Genomic DNA, 7,040 nt, shown 5'->3' on the forward strand with positions numbered 1-7,040 from the left:
CACTCTGCATCTCTTCTGAATCACTAAGCCGAAGATTGAATGAATGTTTCTTTTGATAAAAGAATTACATAAAGTGTTCATCAGAGAAAATGTGTAACAATGCTACAGCAGTCTTTTTTTATTTTTTAAGTGCATTAGCTCCCTCTCTTATGTCTGTTGCTGTATTGGAAAGACTCTAATGCATTTGCTAGCTTTCAGATAGTAGAACAACACACTAGATTAATTAAGTCATCCATAACAAAAAACAAACAGGGGGGATATATAAATATATTTCCTTTATTTGCAGCCCCTAAGTAATCACAGACAAAGCTAAAAGAGAATGCTGCAGTGGCAGAATAGCCTGTTAGGTTTCAAAACCAATGCCTTCTTTGTTTCATTAAAAACAAAAGCAGCACATCCATTTGTTTACATACCACTATGGCTTACAATGACAGTCTGGTATAGATCTGTAATAACACTACCTACACAGATATAAGAAAGAAAGAAAAATGTGTATCAAAGTGGCTTCATTTTGCAGTAATCACAACAAGACGGGAATATTCTCTGATGCATTGAGCCCCAAGGCAAGCTCCTAGGAAGACATCCCAAAGGGCTATTTAGCTTTTATGTGATGTTTGTGCACACAAAATACTTCCTTTGAACTATTGTTCTCTTTGTTTGTTTCCTATGGTATTTGATTTTCATAATTAGGAGAAGCTTAATTATTTGGATTTCTTCCCTCTAATGATACCAAACTAAGAGCTGCACATTATATGTATCAAATAGAAATGGCTCTACATTAGGATTTTGTTTAGTTCCCATTAGGGACAGTGTAGAATATTCACAAAATCGAATACTGGGATAATCCACAAGTCTGTCTCATCGTTGAAGAGGTTCCCACTCTTCGAATGAGTTGGCAGCTGTTAGCAACACCATAATTTTTTGTAAATCTGTGGCAAGAATTACATTATTATTTACACAATTATTTTTGTAATCTGCTGGTGCTGTATGTATTATATAAATATACAGATGCATGAGGAATAACTGAGAAAATTACATAATGTTTTAGAAAAAATAACAAAAAAAAAGAAGGGAGAACCAGGAATTGCAATAACGAGCAGAACACAATTTATAGCGAATAGGACCTGGCAGCCAATTTGACAAATTGAAAAACAGAACAGAATCAGATAGCAAACCCCATCCCTAGTTCCCATTGCCACTGTCATATAATTATGGCCAACACATCTTCTGTCCTATGATGTGAGGTGTCTGAGAGAAATGGCAAGCCATTTGGCGCTCTAGTCATTTACGTGTGATGCCCTATCTCCTTGAAGAAGAAACTGTTGAAATAAGTTAGTGGAGCAACCTCCCATTGAAAATTTTTGGAATGATTCTTAATAATGTGATTATTATATGAGAGGGTCTGAACTTTTTGAAACACCCCAATCATGCACACATCTCTTTTGTACACAAACATTGTATTTTGATAAGACTGCTTGAATATATCTAATCTCTATACTAAAAACAATTTTTGATAGTTCACTTTCTGGTTGACACTGAGAAGCCAAGGGATGAAAGTGGGAAAAATAAATAATGTAATCAGGCTGGGATAGGACACAAATGTCCCTATCCCATCCCCACAAAAGCCTCAAACACAGGAAAAAAACCAAATGGAAAAACCAGCCCAAAACAGATCCGATAATGCTCAATGGGCATGGAATGCTGACTGACTGTTGGGGTGGGGTGGGTAGGGTGAGAAGACCCAGGAAGAGGGGAGAGAGGATGGAGTGGCTGAACAGAAGCACTCCATGCTAACAGTGTGTGAGAAATTCAGTTCAGTTTGCATTTTAATGCAAACCTACTTAATACACATCCTGAAACAATATGTGAACCGAAACACAGCAATCTGCTGAAATTCACACTTCTCTGAATTTTGCGATGCAGTTCTCCAACCAAATAATGCACAGGAAAAAAATTACAAAAATATTAGGGGAAGTGTGCATAAAATGCATGAAAATAACATACAAAAATATATTAGAGTATATTGCTTGTAAAAAATTGTATATCACAAAACAAAAAACGCCCTGAAATGCTGACAAAGTTTTAAGTGGCTTTTTTATTATTATTTAAATGAAAACTGATGTGGAAATGCAGAGAACTGGGAGTGCGGGTAAGGCGTGCGCTCCGAGTAGTGGCTGGGTAAAGCATGCAGGTAAGGCGTGCACTCCAAGTACAGCGCCAGCAGGGAGGGGGTCAAAGCGCGAGGAACTCACGTCCATATACAAAGTGGGAGATTAGCAGGAAGGTGAATCTTTGGCATGTTCCTGAGAAATCATGCTCCTGAGAGCATGAACATGATTTCATTGTGATTTTAGATAACATAGCCATACACATGCACACACGTGCACACACACACACAGCTGCTTCCCTGCTCACCAACCCCCTCTACCTGCCTCAGTTTCCCTCCTCAAAATTTCCCTGTTCAGGACAACATCTCACCTCTCCCTATCTCAATTTACCCTCAGGGCTACAATGTTTCCCTGCCTCAGTTTCCCCTCAGAATAACAACATCTCCCCTCTCAGTTTCCCTCCCCCAGAGTTCCCCTCTCCATGACCACATCTCCCCTCTTCCGCCTCAGTTTCTTTCCCAAAGACTGCAATGTGTTCTTTCTTTGTCAGCTGCTGAACCCATAAAAGGATCACAATATCCCCCTCCACCCTTCAGACTACCTTCTCTTCCACCCACAGCTTCCCACCAAAAGGACAGTCTCCCCTCCCAATCTTTCTTTCTTTCACCCAGAAAAAAACAAAATTCCCTTGGCAGATCATGATGGCACCTCCCTATCCCATCCTCCTCTCTACAAGGTGACCCATTCAGGGCCTGAGGTGGATTCCTGTAAGGGCTGACTCCCAAGTCTTGGCTCAGTCTATGTGCCTCCTGCACCCCCTAATGGCTTAGACTATCATTACAGTATGACAACAGACCAGTAAAAATACTAGATAGATAGAAATAACATTTTATTTATCTTTGCTTTTAAGCTTTGGTTTCCCTGATTATATTGGTTTACATTTTTTGAAAAACCACAACAGATCAACAGGCTCCTACAACTTGTGACCCGACAAGGAGAGCACAGGCCACCATCTATGTATTGTGCCAAGCATCCTTCCCTGGAAGAGCCTTCTTCATACTGGTCAGCTGTATTCAGTTTGATGGATCACAATAATTGACTATATACCCTGGCCACATTCACACATACATTTAAAGTGTTATTATTCTACTTTAACCAGCCATGGTTTTCTCCAAAGAATCCTGGGAAGTGTGGTTTGATAAGAGTGCTGAGAGTTGTTAGGAGATTCCTGCTCCCCTCACAGTGCAACAGTTCCCAGAGTGGTTTAACTATCAATCCCTCTTCCCAAGGAATTCCGGGAGCTGTAGCTCTGTGAGGAGAATAGTGGTCTCCCAACAACTCTCAGGACCCTTAACAAGCTACACTTCCCAGGATTCTTTGGGGGAAACCATGACTGTTTAAAGCACTTGTGTTTTAATGCTACTTGAACTGTCAATCTATTTATAGCATGAATGCCAAAGAAAAACAATCAAGTATGCAAAAAAAATCAAGAAGTGTAGTTATGGAGTTAAATATTTCATTTTCATAATTACAAGCATTTATCATGTGTGCTCTATTTGGCATATAATGAAGCTGCAATCTTCTAAACTTGAAGTCTGCAATCTTAGATTACAAAGCTCACTTCAACTCTTTCATTAATCTGGAAGGCAACATAAAATGAATCTTTCATAACTATTACATGAGTCATGCTGGAAATGGAGCATCCTGCTGCAGCATTTTTTAAAGGTAACTGAGTGCAGAGCCTTGCACTGGGTTTATGTGCTGCTCTTAGTCAGGGCAAGCACCAGACATTACTGGGCCCTTGGGCACCAGCCTGTCCCAGGCCCGTGATGCCATTTCCCAACCCCCCCATACAGGCAGCATGGGGCTAATAAGCCTGCCCACGGGTCCCACCTACCTCTCACATCCCTGTGAATGATGTGCATGCTGAGCATGCGTGCCTGCCATCAGCCAAGATGGCAGCTGGTGCATCAGCCCCTTAGGAAAACCTCTGCCTCCATCTTGGTGGATGGTATGCATGTGTGTGCTGCGTGCATGTCTGCCATCAACCAAGATTGCGGTGGGGGCATCAGTCCCCTTAGGGAGGCCCACCACCACCATCCTGGTTGATTTATTTATTATTTGATTTTATTATTTGATTTATATCCCACCCTTCCTCCCAGCAGGATGGCATGCATGCGTGCACAACATGCACGTCATTCACGGGGATGAAAGAGGTAGGTGGGGTGTGCGTGCGAGCTTATTGAAGCATGCACTGACTGTATTGGGGAAGTGCATGGGAGCTCCCTCCCTGCGATCCTTTGCAGATCAGGAGCAGAGCTGCCATGGATCACAGAATAGGAGCCCTACCCTCCCACTCTAAGGAAGGGCCCTTCAGGGGACCCTCTAGGCTGCAGGGGCCCTCAGCCAGGGCCCAACCTGGCCACCCTTTGGCACTGGCCCTGCTCCTAGTACTACAAATATCAATGACATTGCAAGTCAGATGAAGCTCCATAGGCATAGCAATGAGGTAAGAAAATGCACCATAGAATTTGGTATGAGCAGTGTAAATGGCTGAGTAGCATCTTCCCCATTTTCAAAGCTCAGTGTATAGATAAGGGATCTAACCTAGCCCTTTTCTTGCTATGATCCAGCTGAGTGCATATCAGATTTGAAATGCACATTCAAGTACATCTCCCTTTGAAAGCAGTACAGTGCAGATAAACAACATCTGTACCACAATGTGCGTTAAAATGTGGATGTTACTTATCCACAGTGTATTGCTTTGAAAGAGAGATATGCCCGAATACACACTCCAGTGCAATTGCAGCTAGACTGGGACATGTGAATCATTGAAAAGCTTGGGCTAGAATTTTTCTGCATCCCCTGCTCTGAGTTTTGATAATATGGAACATAACATTTTCAAGTTTCAGTGACATCTCCCAATTGAAAGGAAAAGAGACAAGTCTGGGATAGCCCAAGTCTTGATGCTTTAACATTAAACACTGCACATTTTTGTGTGTGCTGTTTTTGAGCATGTGATACTATGCACAATTATTCGTTCGACATTCCATTTAGATGATGGAAAGCATACATACACATAAGTGGAAAGTTACTTTTAAAACTTGACTTATCTTCCCACTCATTCACACATATGCTTTCTGCTATCTACACTTGAGATTCTAAATGAAACATTGATACATCCATGCTCATGATCACATCCAGTTATAGAATTCAGTGCACTCAATGAACTTGCACACAGCTTAGCTGGAAGCAAAAGAGATTATGTTGAATAAATTGTGGAAATGGAACAGCTCGGGCAAGGGCAAGTTGTGCATGCACACTCAGAGGTTCAGTTGTCCAAGGGCTTGGAGGGGTGTCTTAGATCCCTTACATTTTTGGGAGCAAGGTCCTAGCAGGGTCCCTATGTCTCTGGCATCCAGCAAGCAATCAGCATGAAAGGGGAGTGTATTAGCCACTGAGAAGAGTCTTCTAACATGCTTCCTTGTACTTTCCTGCTGACTGGGGCCAATCAGAGTTAAAGGAGGTGAGTCAGCCACAGAGAATATTCTTTCAGTAGCTAACACTTTCCCCTTTTATGCTTATTGGCTTCTAGGGATGTCTGTTGTTGTGGGAGAAGGCATTAATAAGTATCTCATTCCCCAGCAGCAAAACAGGGGTGTGTGGCTGTGACTATCATGAAGGGACCCTGCACACCTGAATTTGCCACTACACTACTGTGCACACTATTCTTTCTAAATTATGGGTATCCAAGCTAGAAGAATGGCAGAGAACAAATGCATAGACACTGCTCTGCAGCTAAAACAAAATTAAGCAAGCACAGTGGGAAATTTGGAGAAGAGGACATTTGAAAGAATCCTGCCATTACTCTGCTGATTTTATTAAAGGTTATGAGGATAATACATGACTTGGTAGCACAATCCTATGCATGTCTACTCACAATTGTGTTCAGTAGGGCTTCTTCCCAAGTAAGGAATAGGACTGCAATGTACTTAAGTGAATATACAGTATGCGGGGTAGTGGTGGTGAGTGTCTGAAAGGTGACACTTCACTAATCACTGCATGCAGGAAAATCTTGGTTTCCTTCATGCAAGTTAAGTGTTTAAGTTCAAATTATATCATTCCCACAGTGATGCAATGGTGGGTTTGCCCTCATGCCTCCCTAGGCAAGGATAACTCAGGTGGGTGTCTCCTGAAGGGAGGGGATGAGGGAGTGACACATGGCATCGCACTTGATGGGAGGGGGAGGAGCAGTATTTAGGACGGCTACTGCACAGTTGTGTTTAGTCTGCGTTTGCTGATGTTGAAGATGTTCTTTGTAACTGTTTCTTCTGTTCCCTTAGTCTCTCACTGGACCCAGTTCACATCCTGTTATGTGGGTACTCCATCCTCTTCTGGGCTCTCAGGTGGGCTTCATCCTTGGATACAGGAACCCAACTCCAACTTTTGCCCAAGGCTCCTTTACTGTGGGAGGCCAGGTGGGGCATTCTGTGGGGTGAACTCCTACCCACATTGTGCTGGGCTTTCTTTCCTGCCTCCTCCCCCAGTCAATATTCTGGTCATTTACTTGGGGAAAAACAATCTGGTCCAGCATCCTGGCCTGGATCTTTTTCATAAGGTTGTTCATGATTTGGATGGATTGAGCACAATTTCCCTCATATCTTGGTGGTCTGGTCTGCACTATTGGAGCAGCAGGTTTGGAGGGGAGCCATCCAGCCCAAGAAAACCAGTTGTGCTAGGTGGGGTGTGAACAGGAGGGTTAAGAAATTCATCCTAGTGAAAGGGTGGGCTTATATTCCACAACAGAGGATTTGCTTTGATGTTCCCTATTTAGGGATGATGGGACTCATCTGTTGGAATGGGGATGTGATTGATATGTTCTTGAAAGATTTGCAGATGGAGTTGGCTGGCCTTTTCGTGGGATGAGGTGAA

The 7,040-nt window shown here is 42.6% G+C and overlaps 1 protein-coding gene across 3 annotated transcripts in view; it reads right to left on the minus strand.

Annotated features, from left to right (window-relative positions):
• Window positions 1-7,040, minus strand: part of KHDRBS2 (KH RNA binding domain containing, signal transduction associated 2) — a 626,273-nt gene that overhangs the window by 208,002 nt on the left and 411,231 nt on the right. The gene's annotated exons all lie outside the window — the stretch shown is intronic.

This window comes from Rhineura floridana, chromosome 4 (assembly GCF_030035675.1).
Source record: "Rhineura floridana isolate rRhiFlo1 chromosome 4, rRhiFlo1.hap2, whole genome shotgun sequence".
In the NCBI taxonomy this organism is placed as follows: Eukaryota; Metazoa; Chordata; class Lepidosauria; order Squamata; family Rhineuridae; genus Rhineura; species Rhineura floridana.